The sequence below is a fragment of the Ambystoma mexicanum genome, chromosome 8 (assembly GCF_040938575.1).
Source record: "Ambystoma mexicanum isolate Mex_15411 chromosome 8, UKY_AmexF1_1, whole genome shotgun sequence".
In the NCBI taxonomy this organism is placed as follows: domain Eukaryota; kingdom Metazoa; phylum Chordata; class Amphibia; order Caudata; family Ambystomatidae; genus Ambystoma; species Ambystoma mexicanum.
Window position 1 is genome coordinate 342,664,856 of NC_090929.1, and position 20,364 is coordinate 342,685,219.

At 47.0% G+C, this 20,364-nt stretch overlaps 1 protein-coding gene across 1 annotated transcript in view; it reads left to right on the plus strand.

Annotated features, from left to right (window-relative positions):
- ALAD (aminolevulinate dehydratase) overlaps positions 1–20,364 on the plus strand; it is a 190,025-nt gene that overhangs the window by 77,879 nt on the left and 91,782 nt on the right. The gene's annotated exons all lie outside the window — the stretch shown is intronic.

A 20,364-nucleotide genomic window follows, 5' to 3' on the forward strand; every position in this document is an offset into this window, starting at 1 on the left:
ATACACGGTCTACGTCCCTGGCTCTGCAGCCAGTGCTGTAATGAACTTGACAACACCTTTCTTGTGTCACCAGCAGCACAGCCTTTCTAATGCATGATGGTGAATTGCCAACTGAAAGACCACCAGTCACCTTGCACATCTGTGACAGTTAAAGCGAGCAACACAATAACGCACCCTGTGAAAATGTGTTCATATCCATCATGTCTAGTAGCTTGATGTGCTAAAAAGTAAAGTTTACTTTTATGTCCTTAGTTGAAAGTTCTTAAAACCATACATAACACGCTTGACAAATCTCTAAACCTAAGCGACTTTATGACGCAACTTATTTTATTGACTGTCTTAAAGCGCTGAAAATAAAGGGGGTAAATAAATATTTTGCCTTTTGCATCTTAGTTTGCCATTCAGGATGTGGAAAATAAAGGTACACTGATATTATTTTGGCCCAAAATGCTGCTATAAGGATTTACATGTTGTCTTGATGCTTTACTATGCAATTTGTGAATTTTGAAGTAAACTCTATAGGACAGTATTATTGTAGGTCTTGACACCCAAAACTTAAATATTTCTTCCAAGTAAAGCGTGGAAGAAGGTGGCCGTGCCCAAATTGCAGAGTGGGTTAAAATCCCTGCATGGCTGTTTACCTTAAGTGTGCGATCCTGGGCAAATAATGTAATCTCACCCTGACTTCAACTGCAAAAATGGGAGTGCTTATAAATGATTACGTGTACACCCTTACAATAGGACAGCTTTAATAAGTGGAGGGACAAATTGGTGTACCCTGGTGCTCCTCGATTAGTGGCTCCAATAAGCTACATAAAATTGCATTATTGCTGCACTGGCCCTCCCCCAATCTCGTATCACTTGATTTGACAGGTAGACAGTCTCACCATCCAGTGGGTGCACCAGAGATTCTAGTATAGTGGACTAACTGTGGTAGAACCAACATTACATGTTCTCCCCTGTTGCTCCCAGCAAATGAAGTTGCTTGGGCCATCCCGAGTACTGCCCCCCCACTGCAATGTCCTGTTATGCTATGATATTGAGTCTTTCATAGCACGCCATCTGCCATTTTCAGACTTTCTAGGACCTTCAAGATCTGCAAGAAATTGGTGTTTTCAGACTTGAAGGAGAGAGTTAACTGATTGTAACATTGATGCTGCACTAGAATAGTCTCATTACAATGAGTAATGAAGTTAGATGCCCCTACACAAGTAAGTTTGCCAATCCTCCACTGTCTCTGAAGTTAGCACCTCTCCCAACATTTGAAGGGTTAGCTCCCCGCCTAAATTTTAGCCTAGTAGCACCCCTGGATGTGCGCACTTGCATTTGGTTACTCGGAGAGTTCAGAAAAATGTACTTCAACAAACCCAGTAAAACTTTAAAGCTGCTACTTTCAAGAAAGACTTCCATCGCCACTCTGCATATTGCACTTTCAAAACTACTATTTGATAGTTGGTCCCCACACCAGACCATGGCGGGCGGGGGGAGAGAACAGTGGGGGCAGAACCTCTAAGTTTGCCCTACCTATTTTCTGAAGTGGCACCTCCCATCACCACTTAGCCCCCCCAAAATGTAGGTTTTGTTCCACCCCTGACTTGGCGTTCCCTGACTCTAACTTCCCAATAAGATGCAAACCTGTCATTGTGTTCATTATGTATGACCCCCTTATGCTTTACATTTCATATAGCGGTCTCCCAAGGCCTGTTTATGGATTATCCTAAACGCACAGTGTTAAATTCACATATGTGTGTGCATTCAGCATCAGTTGACCTGGGGAGCCAAAAGTAGCTCCTGGTAGCTGTTGGTCCTAAGCTAACCAGGCACTTGTAGGCTACAATCAGGCGCTATAAACTCCCAGCTCCCCTCATTTTCGAACCCTGAAGTCTTTTTTTCTGTATTTTGTACCTTTGCAGCTAAGCCCTTAATGGTTCGTGCTTCTCTGTCCTTGCATTTCAAAGTTCGGTTGTTCAGTATGTTGCATGTCCAATCTTCAGCCTCGTGATGAACGGTAGATGCAGGAGGGTTGAGGCTATTCTTAACTGTTATATGAGTGGGGGGCCTCCAAAGAGGGGTTCACAGTAACCACTCAACTGAAACAGCATATACCCAAGTCCCTCACCACCTCCTCCCATTCTAAACTCTTTGAAATTCTCATCCACTTCAAGCTTTCTGCCGCTTTTAGTGCTGTTCGCCATCCTTATCTCCATACCACGCTCTCCTGGGCTTCCATAATGCTGCCCTTGGAAAATATTGGCTACTACCTGCCTATCCCCCCGTCTCCCTCCCTCTGAACCGCAGACCCTCCTTTGCAGTGCCCTCCCAGTGGAAGTTCCCCACAAGGGTCAGTCCTTGCCAATACTTGCTACACCTTCTCTCCCTCTCCCACATTCACCCTCTCCCTTTCTCTCTCTAAGCAAGCGTGTTGGGTTCTCATATCACCTTTTTTTGCTGACAGCACCCAGATGTTTTTCTCCTTCTCCTCCCTCATCCCTGAACGATCTAATCCTGCTTCTTACTACCTCTTCATCACTGGATTACACTCTGTTCTGCAATACCCTACTCTTTTCGGAAACTGAAGTGCTCTTCCTCCGAGCTCCCAATATTTCAACCGTTGACCCATTCCCTGTCTCATTTGTACGTATTCTATTCTAACCCATTGTCCAACACTTCCAACAAGAGGGTTCTCTTTGATAGTGGCAGCAAACTCCAGCAGTTCAGCATCTCCATGGCAACAGCAGCCTGTCTTAACCTACTCACCATCTGAAAAGCCTTCTCCACCTCGCCTTTATACTCTGCTAGAAACCTGATTTCCTGTCTGGTCCTCAGCAGGCTTCATTAGGGCTGCAGCCTCCTTATGGGTACTCCACTCTCCTCCAGTTCTACCCAACTGAACCTTTGCACACACATGCTGTCCAACCTCCCATTATCCGCCCCCACTGACACCCATTGCCTCAGTATTGTCTGGCTATTCAGCACCTCTCCCACGTTTAGTTCCTCCTTCTGGTTTTAGATCTATCAATGGGATGCACCACCCACCTAGCTAATTATTTATGTCACTTACCCTCTACCTTGTGGTCGCAAACCTTCCTCACCCACTATGCTCACTACCTATCCTGTGCTGCCTCCCACTTTAATACCCCACCCTCCTATTTTTGGAACACAGTCCTCTCTGAAATTGAACACATTAACAAACTAACCGACCTTCAGTGCCTTGTATGTATATTTGCTTTGTTTCATGTATCTTTTTTTCCCCGATCTCCCCACAAGTGTAACTGGTTGCAAAAGGGCCTTGATCCCTCAGGGTTTAGGCGCTTTACAAATTCAAAAATAAATGAATAACCTTCAACATGGCCAACATTCCTAGAAGTGGGCATTGTTTTTGGTTATTTATTTTGGTACCTAACAGTGCAAGGCTATATTGTGCTCATAGTCCACACATGAGTATCCTGCTAGAAGGCCTGGAGGCGTCCACGCTTCAGTCAGTCAGTCTGGCCTCACTAGAGACTCAGAGACTGGCTTATGTAGTCCTTCTCTTCTGGTGCCTGTTTGATTCTGTATTGTGACTTCAGTTCCTTGGGAGGGCGAAACATGTTAAGGTGTCTTGAGGTTGTGGGTTAGGGTAACATCCTCTAGTGACATGACATGATAGGTTATTTATAATGCGCTTAATACCCAGAGGTTTCTAAGCACAGACCCGGGGATCAAACCTGTGTTGCTCCGCATCGTCTTGCTTTCAAGGCAAGCTCGTTGCCACTGAGCTATCCTCCCGAGACAAAGTGCACCAGTCTGCAATCTTGGGCTCTCCTAACGTCTTGGACTACAAATCCCATCAGCCCCAGCAGCATAGTCCGTTTGCAGGGATCATGGGAGACTTGGTCCACAAATTGTCCCTGCTCTAATGTGCAATTCCATCAGTAGGAGACCAAACTGCTAGCTTTTCACTCTTGGTCTGCTAGGTTTACACTAGGAGTTATTTGCCAATTTCTTTTGAGCTATTTCTACCATTAAACTCTTTTAGGCTCACTATGACACTCTGCGTGTACTTTGAATGTGTCCATCTTGCTTTCTTTGCGTGGTCTGTGGAGTGTGTGTGTGTCTCCCAGTGTCCACAGAGCTAGTTCCGATCTAGTCTTAATGCATATGCGACACGGCCCTTTAAGGTGGAGGCGCAGTGTTTACAGGGAGCAGGAGCACGCTGACTGCCAACATCTCAGTTGTTTATGCTAGGCCTTGAAGCACTCTCCGCCAGAGGATGCCCCCTGGCTTTCGCCTCCGGCTCCGCTACGCTGTAGGATATCAACTTCTGCACACTCTCGTACAGTGGATGGTTCTCTTTGGGATCTGGTTATGGCTTGCTAGGCTCACATGCGCTCCACGGTTTGGCTGCTTGTCCCTGCTTGCAGAGCACTGCTGGCCCTAGCGGAGCTCTCCCACAGCTCCATTTTTCTGGCCAGCATGACCAGACTTTTTTACGAGGGCCTAGTAGCATCTCCTTTTTACTGTAGCCAAAGGGCAAGCACCCCTGCTAGGATGTTAGTTTGATTTGCCTGAGATCGAAATGGAAGTGTGCGTCGTGCCGAATAGCTCCTGCCAGAACTAATGAATCCACCTGGCTCTCTGTGGAAGAGTGCATGCGCTCGTGTGAGCACGTGCCATATAAAGTGCAATGTGTAGTGCAAACAACTGGCAGCTTCGGAAAATGAAGTTAGGCCAGCGTGGGAGTGCAGCCGGAGGGGAGCTGTGAAGAGCAGGAGAAGTCACAGCAGTGCAGAAGTGCCCACCGTTCTGCCATGAGTCCACTGGGTCAGGAGACCTTTGGTGTGGGCTGAGTGGAGGGAGCTACTATGTTTGTAGACAGCACTGCGGAGGGGGCACCCCGCAGCTAAAAAGCGGGGGCCAGCAACCTGTGGGGCAAGGAGGTCAGAAAGGGAGAGAGGTAGAACACTGGCAGGTAGGTTACCAGGCAAGGACACAAAGAAAAGCACAACACCTCTCCCTCTCACCTCCTTCAGACTCCTGGAGCCAGTCAGGAGAAGGGACCATGCAGGTACTACAACATAATGGGAAGGTGCAAAGCACCAAAATCATGGAGTCAGGAAACACATAGGCAGGAAACAAAGAGCCGTCAAGGTGCAAAATAGCCGTCTGCACCATCAGGCCGGGGCTGGACATGCCCCCACACAGGTAGACGGAGTCCAGGGCTAGTCCATGGGCAATATAAGGAGCTGACCAAGCAGCAAATAAGTACAATTAGTTTGGTACTCCGCACGAAGCACCAAACAAGTAGTCTGCGTACGAAGAATACTTTTTTGTTTAGGAGACATTGGCCTGTTTCCCATAACTCTTCGTAGACCGTGAGCTTTGCCTTGCTCCGGTTTCAAGTGGCTGTTTGCAAAGTTTTGTTCTTGTTGGTGGCGGGACCGCAAGCTTTGTTTTGCTCCATGGTCAAGTTTGCATAGTGCGACAAAAGCCCAAGGCTGTGAGCTTCACCGTGCTCTGGCGAAAGCACAGAAAACGAAGAGAAGAGACTTGCTGGTGGTCCTGCGAAGCGGAACGGCAGCCGGGAACCACAGCTAGCGAAGCAGGGAGCTGCATCTTGGAGGAAACTAAGGGCCTCATTACACGGAAGGCGGTGATCCAGGGTGCTATTAGCACCCTGGACCATACCGGTAAATTACCGGCACCGCCTTGGCGGAAAGGGGATTTACCGCCCCATTCCAAGGTTGGTGGGGCGGTAAATACCCCTTCAGCCATTGCCCTTCCCCATTCCCATTTCTGCCCCATAGAGCTCTATGGGAATGGGGAAGGCGCTAATTACGGCACCGCAATTTTGCGGTGCCGTAATTAGCTCCGAGGTCCCTTAGCGGGTTGGTTTTTAACGCCTGCAAAAAGCAGGCGTTAAAGCACCAACCCGCTAAGGGACCTCGTAGTAAGGCGGTAATGGTTAACGGTCACCGTTACCATTAACGGTGGCCGTTAACCATTACCGCCTTCCGTGTAATGAGGCCCTAAGTCTGGGCTGCGAGGGAGGAGCTGAACGCAGAAAGAAGGTACCAGCTAGGGGGTTGAAGCAGCAACTATTTAGTAATTGACACAAGGGGCCTCATTACGACCCTGGCGTTAAGGGTTTAACGGCGCCGTAAAAGGTGTCGGCGCCGTTAAACCCTTAACGCCTGATTATGAGGTCCCTTTGCGGGACCCGACCTTAACGGCTGGTTTTTCCAGCCGTTAAAGTAGGGACCCGTAAAGGGACTTTGGTGCTAATAACGGTACCGCAATTTGCGGTACCGTTATTAGCGCCTTCCCCATTCCCATTGAGCCCTATGGGGCAAAAATGGGAATGGGGAAGGGCCATGGCGGCATGGGGAATTACCGCCCCACCAACTTCAGAATGGGGTGGTAATCCCCCATTCCACCATGGCGGACACCGGCATGGACCATGGTGCTAATAGCACCATGGTCCTCCGCCTGGGTCGTAATGAGGCCCAAGTTTTGCGAAGACAGGTGACTCAGTTGCAATTAATAATCCTTCTACTACGAACTCCACGGTGCACGCAGAGCACGGATTTGGTGGAATGTATAGCACAGAGGCAGCATTTGATATATTTGCGCAAATAGAAAAGGCAAACTCCAGAAGGGGAGTAATTGACACAGGCTGCTGATAGGGAGAGAAACCTGTGGCTTGCAATCCCTACGGTGCTCGCAGTGCTCAGAGTGAGGGCTTTTTGGTACTTTTTGATAAAATAAACACAAACAAGGAAATAAATAACACTTGCCATGAACTCACAGCGACCAGAAAGGGAGCCGACGAGAAGCCCGAAGATCAAGGGAAAGAAGTTTTGGTCACATAATACGGGGCGCAGAAGCAATTTAATAGAAAACTACAGGACTGCACAGCAGAACAAAACCATGGAAATTACAGGCAAGAAGAAAACGAAACTCATGCAATGGGCGCATGAAGCCGAGCTCATACACGGCTGGCCATGGGTGAGGAAACGCTAAGCTCCCATGAGGAGGAGTTGGACATTGCTGGGCTCGAGGAAACGGCGACACCAGCAAACAAGAAAGCCAAAGGGAAACCCAAAAAACAGCCACAGGCGAAAAGCAGACCGCACCAGGACCCGGAAAGAAGAACGACAATCACGGTAAAAAGAAAGCTTTCATGACTGAAATGTTGGATGAATTTGCAAACAAGTATGAAATACAGCAAGAATCAGTAGTAAATGCAAAATTTGATGAGTTGGAGCAAATGATGGCTTATTTGGGGGAGAAACAACAACAGCCCATAGAGGCGGAACTAACTGTGGAACAAGGGGCAGAGGGGAAGGGCCACTAAGGGCGTGGTTGGGCCCCAATCCCACCCTGAGCCAGACAGACTTGACAGGGCCCAGCGTTACAGGGCCCCTAGTGACAACCCCAGCAATACAGGGGGGGGGCTTTCAGCAGCAGACAACAGTGATACAAGCAGTGCAGCAGCAGCATCACAAAATCAGCACGCGGTGGTCACAAACACGCAGTTAGTGGAAAGGTTGAAAGCACTAGAAAGTGGCATTTTAAACAGGCTCAAGATGTCACTAGTATGGAACAATGAGCACGCAGTCAAAGAGACAATGTGGAAAAGGGGATATATGGAAATATTTTCGCTTCTAGAAGCACAACGGAAGGGGTATGATGCTTTTAAGGACCACAGAAAGATTGAGGAGAAAGTTCTAGCAAGAAAATCTCATGGGGACAAATTCTGCGCAAGCATGGGTATTCACTTCATTAAGCATAGCGCAATATCCCTGGCAAACCCAGAGCTTTTTCACAAAGATGGGACCCATCTATCTGAAAAAGGGATGGAACCGTTCTACAGAGAAATAATAGACTACCTGGCGGAAAGAGGATGTCGGTAGCAACTTTTGGGGGGGAACCTGGAAGGCCGGTAACCATCCAGGTGTGGCAGCACGGGCCAGAAGCCGCAACCCTGGACCTCATGCCAAAAAGTGTACATTATGTATTATTACGTGATGTGCAATAAAAACTATGGCCTTTTATTGCCAACACTTACACAATGTGTTTTTGTTATCTGGAGGGAAGAGGGGCCGGTCACCAACCTCTTAGGTCCACAGGTTGTAGACAGTGCTGCAGAGGGGGCACCCTGCAGCTAAAAAGCAGGGCCAGTAACCTGTGGGGCAGGGACGTCGGGAAGGGAGAGGGGCAGAACACTGGCTGGCAGGTCACCAGCCAGAGACACAAAGAAAAGCACAACACCTCTCCCTCTCACCTCCCTCAGACTCCTGGAGCCAGTCAGGAGAAGGGACCATGCAGGTACTACAACATAATGGGAAGGTGCAAATCACCAAAATCAGGGAGGCAGGAAACGCATGAGCAGGAAACAAAGAGCCACCAAGGTGCGAAATAGTCGTCGGCGCCATCCGGCCGGGGCTGGACATGCCCCCACACAGGCAGACAGAGTCCAGGGCTAGTCCATGGCCAATATAAGGAGCTGCCCAAGCAGCGAAGAAGTACAATCAGTTTGGTACTCCGCACGGAGCACGAAACAAGTAGTCTGCGTACGCAGAATACTTTTTCTTTACCCAGGAACCCTCCCACCCAAGAAAAAGGGAGAAAAGATAAGAAAAGAGATACAGGGCAACGAATGGGGCCCACGTCGTCGTGTGAAGAGGAAGGCGGCACAGGCCAGAGGGTGCAACCCTGGACCTCATGCCGAAATGTGTACATTATGTATTATTATGATGATTGTGTATTATTACCTGATGTGCAATAAAAATGACATCCTTTTATTGCCTACACTTACACAATGTGTTTTTTGGTATCTGGGGGGGTGGGGGGGAGTGGCCGGTCACCAACCTCTTGGGTCCACAGGTTCCAATAGCCGCATGTAGCTGGAAGACCGTGCCGCAGCGGAACTCCGATATCCTATTCCCTGCATGCAGAGCCCATGATGTGGCTCCTGGCAGCAGCATTGTCTGCAGTCTCGTGAGCACTGCAGCCGGTGGGAGGGGGTGGAATTTCCTTACAGTCCCTGTTATACAACAGAGCGAGGCTTCAGAGCAGGCTCTCGGCAGCACGTCCCTACAGTCCTGGTACGATGTTCTTAGATCATCAAGCATTTCAAAGCCTGCAGTTTAAACATGTTTCACAGTTCATCTAATTTTTTTGGGGGGGTGGGAAAGGGCAGCTAAGTGGTTGGGGGGGTTGGGTATAGGTAAAATAGGTGCATGATGGGGGGGTTTGAGTGGGCGGACCCCCCCCAAAAAAATATTCGATGAACTGTCAAACACGTTTAGATTATATACTTTGAAATGCCTGATGATTAAATTACATGGAACCACAGACCTGGCTGCACAGAGGTCCCAGCTTGGTTCCAAGCCACGCCCTGATTGGCTCATCTTGCACCTGCATTGTGAGCCTCTGGACTGCATTTAAATGGGACAATTAAGGGCGCAGGATCCAGCAAGCAAAGGAAAAACAGGACTGATTGCACCACTCCTGCAGTGCGTGTGAAAGAATGAGCACCGAGGCGCACCACACCAGACCGATGCCTGTTAAAACATGTTGCTGCTCTGTGCCGCAGCATGAAATGACTCGCAGCAGCACGCCCTGTAGTTCATGCTGCGCTGCTTCAAATGGCATCCCGTGGCAGTAACCCCCCTGCAACTCAAATAGCTAGAAGATGTCCCTCTTAGAACAGGCTCCCTGTTTTCCCTTCTGGGCTTTTACATGGAGAATGATTTTCAGTTGTATTCGTCCAAGCGTTTTACGTGAGTTGTTCCAACGCGCCGTTTTCCAGAGGTGGCGCCTGGGTGACATGACGGTGTCTGGACCAGGGCTGCATGCAGGAGGCGGGGTCTCGCACGGTGCACCATAACGCTCCCGTGGTGCCTCCTGCCTGCCCCCCCCCACGCCAGGCAAGGCTTCGGAGCAGCGGGCCTTCTATACACCATGAAGACTGACCCCTTCAGAATAACCCCTCTCTGGTCTCCTTGCTGTCATTGCATCTAATCGGACTCGCACATAACCCCTGACATTCCTGCTGTCCCTGCCCTTGACGGGGTGACGTACAGCATCGTACACGTTGCTCAAGTCTGTTCTCTGGAGACTGCAGGGGCGGCTGCACCGCCGATGCGGGCGGGGAGTGTCTAGCATGCGGGCTTCTTCAATGGCACTGATGTCAGAATTATGTGGTTGCGTCCTTCATTGCAGCAAGTCTTTGAAATGCTGGAACTATAGCGCTTCTACTAACTGCTCTTTAGCAGTGCAGGTGTTGGCAGCGTCGTGCATTATTTTCTCTCCAGGTTGTACTAAGCGACATTGAGTTAACTTGTCAACATCTAATTTTTTGATATTTACACACATTTATTTTGTTCGTTTCTTATGTCTTAAAGTGCGTCGGTGGGGAGTTTGGAGAATAGTGATGCACGCGCCATCAGAAAAGATGTAACACAAAGCTAGTTTACGTTGGATTTGCTCAAAGATGGGATTAAGATGATTCTTAAGCACACCTGAGACGGGTGTGTTTATGCAGTTAATCTTGACATGGGCACCGGAAAAGTGACATCAACAAGGTTCAATTTCACCTCTTCCCTGCTGTGTGGAGATGCGACCCTCATTTGTTGCTGACCCTCTGTCGCCAGGCCAGCTCCCACACATTCAACTTATATTGGAGACTTAGGGCCTCATTACACGGTAGGCGGTGAGCCATGGCGCTATTAGCGCCATGGCTCATGCCGGTAAAATACCGGCACTGCCTTGGCGGAAAGGGGATTTACCGCCCATTCCAAGGTTGGAGGGGGGGTAAATCCCCTTTCCGCCATTGCCCTTCCCATTTCTGCCCCATAGGGCTCTATGGGACTGGGGAAGGCGCTAATTACGCCACCGCAATTTTGCGCCTGCAAGAAGCAGGCGTAAAATCCTCCAACCCGCAAAGGGACCTCGTAGTACGGCGGTAAGGGTTAACGGTCACCGTTGCCATTAACGGTGACCGTTAACCCTTACCACCGTCCGTGTAATGAGGCCCTTATTGTTTTCTGTTGGGCACATGTGGGGGAAATTCTGTGTGGATTTCATATGTGTGTATGTGACGTTTCTTCACGTGTTAGCTTGTTTTCAGTTGGTATTGGCAAAACAGAAAGGTGATGGCTGGAAGGTTTTGAATAAATCATAACCACGGGCAAAGCTCTGGGCAACCCTACAGACCATCGTTTTTCAGCCTGCCAAGCCATTACAGAAGTGGAAAAAACCATATGCAAATCAGGCTTGGTCCTACCCCAAAAGGGGCAGTCCAACCCGAACTGCTAGGTCACATCCCTTCTGTACGAGACCACAAGCATCCCCAGACATGTTTCAGCCTTGTTGGGCGTCATCTGTGAGGAGTAGCTTGGGTCTGGCCTAGCAGTTCGGGCTGGGCTTCTAACATTGGTGGCAGTACCTGACTGATTTGCATATGGCTGGACCCCTTTTGCAATGGTGCAGATGGGCTAAAAACAGTGGTGTGGAAGGTTGCCCAGAGCAATGCCAGTGGTTCAGATTCATTCAAAACCTTCCACCCATCACTTGTGTGCTTACTGTTTGTCTCACTATGTGAGAGAGGGTATGCTCAGACGTGGGTCCCTTGCTCGCTGCATCATAGTGAACCAAGCTGTACCTCACTGAGGAGGCCCAACGAGGCCGAAACATGTCTGGGGTTGCTTGTTTTTCCGTGCAGGCAGTAGTACAGTCACCAGTTTGTGTCGTCTGGTGTTGACAGTGCATCCAGTGTGAGATGCCAGGAGGGAGACCAATGTAGACTAAGTGCCAGAAAGGAGCTACTGATCAAGATCCTGAATGCACACCGTCCTATTGAAAATCTGAGATCCAGGAGGAAAAGCCATTAGGTGGTCTGCAGTCTGGTGCAAGAGGGCAGACCAGGATAAAACAACCTAGTCCATGAAGCCAGTCTAGGGTCTGGCAACAAATGAGCAGGCAGGTGATCGGGAGGCAGGCAAGATTCCTTTATCAGGTGATTGGAGGTCTGAACGCAGCCAAGTATTGCAGAGAATGAGTAAGCCGACTGGCCCATGAGGATTTCCAACATGTGTCAACTGGGGAGTGTGCCAGCAGACTAGCAGTTACAGGATGGATACAGAATCGATTCAAGAAATTATCGCTGTTGGTAGGGAGCACTTGGAGGAATAACTAAACACCCTGAAGGTGATCTCACCGAGGAGCATGGCACTGCAGGAAAGGCGGCAGAAATATATCCAAGCATGTAGACTTTACCTGCGGGTCAATGGGAAGACCCGGAATCCCTGCGGCTGCAAGAAAAACGAAAGACTGCAGTCTTCCCCGCAGACCCAACACCACATATAGAAGGGCTGGACCTCTACCACCTCTCCGCTGAGCCACGTGACCTGGAACAATGACAGCTGAATTCTTGTTTGCTCCCTTTTTCTTTAAGGTGTGATTACAATTTTTCCTGCTTCTGCGTCCAATGCATTAGTCTAGACAATGAATGGTAAACTGTTGTGCAGATCTTTGCTTTCTCTTCTGGGGCATCACACAGGGCACCCTTCCGCCCTTGTTTAGTACTCCTGTGTCCAAAAGCAAAGTTTTGCAAATTAGTTGGGAGGCGAGTGCAGCTCAGGGTGTGGCTCTTGTACTCCAATCAGCAACCAAGTTCCTGTAGTACACCGCGTGGTCAATAAAAACATTTACTTGGCTCGGTTTGGTAGATGATTCCCATTCACTGATTGGACCTTGCGCTGCAGAGGCTAAGCCTTCCCCCATCAATCTAATTTCTAAAGTACAGCACTGAGCTCAGACCTATTTGCTGCTTGGCTGCCTTGATGGTGAGCTTGGCCTGCAACTCCTTTAAGGTGGCTAGGTTGCCATGTACGTTGGCCACACAGTCCTTCAATCCATAGAGGGCAGCTTTAATCAATCTTTGAAAAGTGGAAGGGGCATTCTTCCAGACAGAAGGGCATTGCACTGAATGGCTACATGCCCTTAGAGTAATGAATTCAGTCTTCTCTTTGGCATACTTGGTAAAGGCATTCTTCCAGTAAGTAGAGGTCATATCAAAGGTGCTCAGAAACCATCTCACTGTGTGTGGGTGATCTGTCTTCCTAACTGCACTAAGCATTCTGTAGGTAAGGTGTAAAGAACCTGAGCTCTGTGGTTTCTGGATCACGAGGGGACTGGACAAAAGACCTTTGGGATGGATAATAACGTAGGAATAACATCCTTCAAAACTGGGGAAAAACATGGAAACTGGGGAAAAACGTGGAAGCGCGCCATTTTCTGACATTCATCCAGTTTCCGGAACAAGTTATCAATGCAGCTAAGACTGCCCTCTCAATCCTCTGCTCTGTGAAAGACCCTACTCTTCAAAGAATATCTTGCCAATCGCTATTTCCTCCACGTAACCCTACTTCTCCGCCTCTGGAGCTCCCCTGATTTCTTTGCTCCCTCTTCCTGTTTCAATTTCTCTGCTACCACAGCTCCTTACCTCTAATCCCTAGGGTGTGTCCCCTATGTATAAAGCTTTGTACACACAGATGCCTCCACCGTCCATTTGTACTTGTTCTGGTCACTCTCGTTGAACTTCATAATTGCATCAATCCGTCTCGGAGTCCAGCAACTGATTAAGCATTTAACGTGGCCTCCCGAATACCAAGTGCACACCAAATCAAAAAGATAACCCAAGAAAGGCTCTATGTACCAATCACATTTATTCCCACCAATTGGTTTCAGGCACTTGGGAGAGTAAGGAGAGCCATGCTTGCACTGTTCGCTTTGGCTGCATTCATTTCAAATGTCCATCTGATGTGCACACTCCTGCACGCTCTTATCATGGTCGGAGTCCCATGTGGTGCCTTTCTAATTCTATATATTCCTGGTATAGCTCTTGTCTGTTCTCTGTTCAAGCAGCTGGGCTCCAAAGTTCCAGTTCACTCTTTGCATCCAGGGTGGTTATGCAGTTTCTGGCATGGTCTGGCCCGGTTAGATCTTTCCAGCCTCTTGTCAGTCCCACACTGGCCATTGTGGTTGCTTATTCACAGTTCTAGGTGTTTCCTGAGGTCTTATCCAATGTCCAGCTGCTGCCTCTGCCGCCGCCAGATGCACTGACTTGGTGCTTGGTTGCATGATTTCCCTGGCTTACCTAATGGTGATGATGGCGGAGCAGTGCCGGCCACTTCATAGGAGAGATGAACATAGTTCAAGATACAACAAAACATTAAGTAAGGGAATGTCCACACATGTATGTTAATAAATGTATACCCTATTGTCTGAAGGCAATAGAAAATTGTACATGTTACTGGTATGAAGTCTTTTCAGAGTTTAGAATTGTGATCCTATCTGTTAGGTTCACAAGCATTGTCCAAAGTCAAACTGTTCCTTCTGTTTCAAATTTTTGCTAGAAATATCTCTGGGGAACTTTGTGACCTGTATCTGCTAATCAAAATCATTGGGGGTGATGGATTTATTCTGATTGGCTGGGCAGGATACTGGTCTTGTTGTACCCACAATGTTAATGGTGGGGACGAGGTTTGGTATTTTCGGTGCCTCTTGTTGAAAGGACTTTCCTAGACCCTACAGTTGCGGTACAGGAAGACCAAAATACATCTAAATGGCAAGCTTATCTGTTTATGCCTTACTTCTCCCAAGGGTAGGCATGTCTGAGCACTCACATCTATATCCTCAGGAGGGGAAGCAGGGCAGTGAAAAGGCACAACATACGATAAGGTAATGGCCACACAGTACATGTTATAAACTCCTTATGCTGTGCAAGCCTTTATATAGACTTTAAGGCAGGTGAAATATGCAGTAGGTTACAGTGTAGAACTAGTTTGTATAGGGTAGTCACTTTGCAGAGGTCATAATCTAATGTTCTAGATAGTCAAGAGGATGTGCCATGGTTATTGGGAAATATAGCCGTCAACGCTTTTCATAGTCAGAACAGGTGTGGGTTTTGGATCTCTTGGACCCAATTGTTTTCTATGGGCCAAATCCAAGTTGAAAGCCTTGCATGTGTATCCTGAATAGCAATTGCCAGTGTTGTGGTTGAGCAACCAAAATGTATGGCGCACAGGGGGCAAACCGCAGCAAGGAGGATGAAATCTTCCAGCTGGGGCAGGCATGCCGCAAAAAATCATGTTGGTTTTTTATTCACTGACCTTTTTTCTTGAACACTCTGACAGGGGAATTTCGTAGAACTAGTAGCATTATCTGCGGGGGATATCTTCCTTGTCTATGCTCTTTGCAGTTTTGTTTTATTGAACTGCAATCTACATGATTCGTGAAACCAAGCTTTGTCATACCGATGTTTCAAAAAAGGTAGCAGGCGCTCCTCTCCAGAAAGAACATTTCATGATAACCTGTTCTGAGATGAGAGTTTGTGGCACACGCTTTTTGCTCACTGTACCTTTCACAGATGGGAAATATCCATTTGCATATCAGTCTTTGTCCCGCTCACATGGGCAGTCCAGCACCGAAATGCTATGGCAATTCCTCTCTGAACAAGAGTACCAAAAGCAACCCCATACACGTGTTTCATCAATTCCATACCGATGTTGCCTCGATACCTCCACCTTCATCCAGACGCAACAGATTTAATTGTCCCTGGAACACCCATCACTACTAAACCCCACAAGCAGATCGGATATTGTCCTATAACCAGCTGCCTTTGTATCAAATTTGGTCTCTGCTGGACAGCGAAGAACTTCCGAATTGTCTTCTTGGCAGATGAAACACTTGTCCACTCTGTTTTTGTGATTTGTCTAGAAGTATCAGGCTTGAACAAATTCATCAGCTCAATTACTTTCGCCATATTTTTATCTTTTCTTCTTAAATTGTCATAAAAATCTCCATCTGTGAACATAAAAATTATATTGCACTACTTTTATTTCGCACCCTTGTTTTGTGTGTGCATTTTTATGAACTATTGGATGTTTTGCACACATTTATAGCATAAAGGCAATGAAAATCGCACATTTAATATGGAATTAACAGCCTCAAATAACATACAAAAGAGCAGATTAACAATTTTCTGAGGCCGCCATTATGAATGTCTGCCATTCTGTCTGCCATTCGGGGAGGGAAACCTTGAATGGCCTCATAGCCAAAATAAAACCTTTAAATATGCAATATGTGTGCCCCAAGTTTCATGCTTCTATCTTCAATAGCACAATTCTTCCAAATATTTGACCTATCGGCTGAACTAAATCAATGTTGCTTAGAGCACAGCCCGAGGGTGAATTACAGTGCAGCTCCTTCCTTCAAGTTGCTGCATTGAGTATGTCAAATCTACTTCCAGTTCTTTGCAGGAGATTTGAGGTTCCAGGCACAAGATGAGCCATTTGGGGTCCAAAAGGTGCTCCTTCAGTGGAAGCAGGAATCCTCAAGGTAAGTAACCCGGCACTGCCCACAGAGTCAAATGAAGGAAGCCATGACGTGGTTCCCTCTGGTCATGTGGAATGAAATCTGGATTGAGCAGAACACAGCACTACTAGGGTTCCAGATGGCAGCATCAGATTTTTCTGTGGATCCTTAGTATTTTTTGAGAAAGTTCTTCATCCAGCTGTTTCGAGACAAGTCACAGGGATTGATAGAGGTATGGTGCAGGCACCCTAATTTCAGTTCTTGGAAGCTGGATGTGCAGTGAGTTTCCAATCCATTTCAATGCACCTTTCTTATATGTGGTGGTCACTCTGAGAATTGGTGTAGACTTGCGAGAACTAGAGCTTGGGCTAGGTCAGTATTCTGGTGCAGAGTTCGTAGAGGTAGATGTTCCTTGAGCACTTGATTTTGTTTAATTTGTTGAGCCCCCCAGTTGAATTGGGGTGGAGGGGAGTCAGATTGTTGGCAAACACAATGGCCAGTGTGCCGGCATTGTGGGAAGGTGCAGGGTATCCCAAGAGGCAGGAATTTAAAAAGGAAGGGAGAACGGAGTCGAGGTATCAAATCCGACAATTTCAGTTTAGGCAGATTTAAGCAAATGTTGGCAATGGTCCAGGGACTTCTTTTTGTAGAGGAAGGTATTTATCCAAGTCTTTATCCTCCGACTCCAGGGGAGCCTGAGTCATCAGCATAAATCTGAAAGTAAGGGATGAAGGCATTGATCAGATAGGCAAAGGGGCTGACCTATACACTAAACATCAAATGTGAAATAACACTATCTTGAAGAACAGCACTTGGGATGTTGGGGAGAGGAATTGCCTGTTTTGACATGGTGAGAATGTTCCTGAAGGTAGTCCGTGTCCAGTCGAGTGAAGCAGCCCGATGCTGGTGTGCGCTCTGTTTAGGGGACTATTGCTGTGTCGATCCCTGTAGAGATGGATGAGAGAAAAATGGGTGTTCTTGGCTACTGCTTCAAGGATGTTCTCTTACCGACAGGAGACTGGATTTAGTACTTCTCAGTGTTAGGAAGCCGGATTGGTCATCATGAAGGAGGCCGTTCATCTTGGTGCACCATATGCCATGTGTTTGTGGTTTTCTACAGGATTTTAACCCAAATGGACAATTTTGGAGGTGAGATGAAACATTTCTATAATAGTGGGCCAACCTGGTGTTTTTAAAATGTTGGATAGAAATGCAGTGGAAGGGGCCACGTAGTGAGGAAACCAGTTTTGCGGTTTTAATTCTAAAGGCGGGAAAGGCTGAACATGTGAAAAGCAGGTGAGTGATTGCTGTGGAGGGCCAGCTGGACAAAACTGTCCAGCTGGACAAAGCTGTGAACATAATGCGTAGCAAGCGCACAGGACTGTTGTCAGGAGCAGTGTGATGTGAAGGGCGTGGGCAGTACTACAAAGGAGCAGCTAGAAAGCCTTTGGGGCGATCTGATGCAAGTCACAGGCATGAAAGCATCGAGAATTAAGTGTCATTGACTTCCATATAGGTTCGCAAATGGAGCGGCACACTGGTCGCAGGCAAAGTACATAGAGAAGCTGTTGATGTGAACCAGAGCAAAGAAATTGTAGAGCATTTATGCCTGTTTAGTATTACTTAACTGGTATTATTTAGTATTTGGTACAAGTTTATGTAAAGGTGGACTGGTTGCCTGTAACAGAGGAAGTGCCGATGGATTGGCTACAGTGTGGACAGTGGAGATGGAACAGTCTAATAGGTACAATGCGTAATGATGCAAGCAAATATCAAGCACTGCATAACATTTGGAGGTGCTATTTTAGGCACAGGAGATGCGATCATAAACGATGAGGATCGGTAGCACATAAGCTAGGTGTGGAGAAATGACGCAAACTATGCAGTTTAATGCTGAAGATATAGGCACTGAGCCCAATATACGGCAACGTGTGGCAAACCCAGTGGGCTAGTAGCAGAAAATAGGAGGTTAGAGGGAAATGCAAACCCCACACAACCACCACATGCACTGTGAACCATCGTGTTGGTACCATGGGGCAGATACAATAAAGGGTAAGACTGAGGCGGGGCAGGAATAGCGCAAGGTAGGAGTAGAGGTAGGAGGAACAGAGGCTCAAGAAGGGCAGAAGTGAAAATTGCAGGGGGATTTTGGCTACGAGGAGGAAGCGGCAGGGCATGAAGGCAATAACAGGAAGTTGGTGGGTGAGAGGGCAAGTGCTGAGAAGATTGAGAGAAGAGAAGGGACTTACTGCTCAAAGACTTAATGGTCAGCGGCGTGAATGTGAATTTTGCTAAGAGGCTTTACACTTTGCTAGGTCTCCGTGGCAGAGCGGTCTAGGTTTCCCCTAACCCCAGTGATTAATTGGTAGCTATAAGCTGGACCACGTGGCTACCTTACACCAATGGGTGGGGGAGCAGCAGTAAGGAGGCAGAAACCCTCATTTAAAAGTTGCCATATTGGCTCCTTATTTCATGTTTTCACAAAGACACAGGTATTGAAATATGATATCCACTTTTCAATCTGGTTATTTTCCAATTTCTTAGTATGATTTTCTTATACATCACTAAGCCTCTGGATATGCATGAAGATCACTTGATGACCTGGCATTTAGAATGACTTTGAGGGAGGCCTGTATTTTTCCTAAGGGTATGAAAAGGGGAGGGGGTGAATTTATTTAAGATGCCTATATCTCAAAAACCGAAGATGTTACAGGCGTGAAATTTGGTATTTAGATTCTTCTTCAAAAAGTAGATGAACACTTGTTTTACCATTTTTTTCGGAAAATTCAGTTAAGGGAGGTGGAAAACGGGGTGAATCATTTTTGAAGGCTACCCATATCTCACAAATGAAGACGTTAGAAAAGTAAAAATTCACATTTTAAATCTTCATTATTAAGTTAGTTTCCGAACTTCTTCTTAAAATTGGTAATGGAGAGTATCCTTTATTTGAGAAAAAAAACTGTCACCCCTTCTGACATAGGCACAATTGTCAATTCCCTAGCAGACCTTGGATCCAAAATGTACCCTGACTTAAAAAATCAAATGGAGAAATCGACAGAATGGTTATGTGAGCGTGACATTTTAACACCAAAGAACAGCATGGCTGCCGTAATCAATAAGATACTTATTAATTCTTTCGGAGGAGTCCATATGGAGTACAAATCTGTAAACTCAGTGGTTCAAAGTGATGACGCAGTCCACAACCCTGTTGAGTTCTTGAACACTTTAAATCCTCCTGGTCTTCCCGAACACAAACTTCTTCTCGAAGTGGAAGCACCTGTGATATTATTGCGGAACCTCAACCCACCTAATCTCTAATTGCACCGGATTGTGAGTGAAAGCTCTCCACAGAAATGTGATTGAGGCTACAGTGCTAACCGGTTCTGACCAGGTTGAGTCCGTGTTCTTACCATGAATACCTCTTATACCTTTAGAATATCCGTTTGAATTCAAAAGACTTCAGTTCCTCTTAAAGGTTTGTTTCACCATGACATGACCTACAACACCTTTTAGGGGCAGTCTTTAAAGGTAGCAGGCATTTACCTAAGGGAAGACTGCTTATCGCATGGGCAGTTTTGCGTGGCCTGTTCCAGAGTGAGCTCACGTAACTCTCTGGTAATCCTAGCACCCGAAGGGAAAACCACTATTGTACCAAATCCATGAGAGCGAAGCCACGGGCAAAAGCTTGTATAATTATATATTCACTTGCTTAGCTTGGTCTGGTTTTAAATTTGTATCCATTGTAAATCCCAATAAAATTAATTTAAAGTGGCAGTGTTAACTTTTAATATGAAATGTCCGTATACATTACAGGAAACTACATTTTTAGGGGCAAAGAATGTAATGGTGTATCCTTTTATTTAAAAATGTTTCCCAATCCATGCAAGTGGCAAATTCCCAATGAAGTTGGTACTAGCTAATTAATAACTAGGGATATGCATAGAGGCTCTCAACTTTTATGCCACCTCTGTCCCATAGAAACATTACGGGGTGATTGCT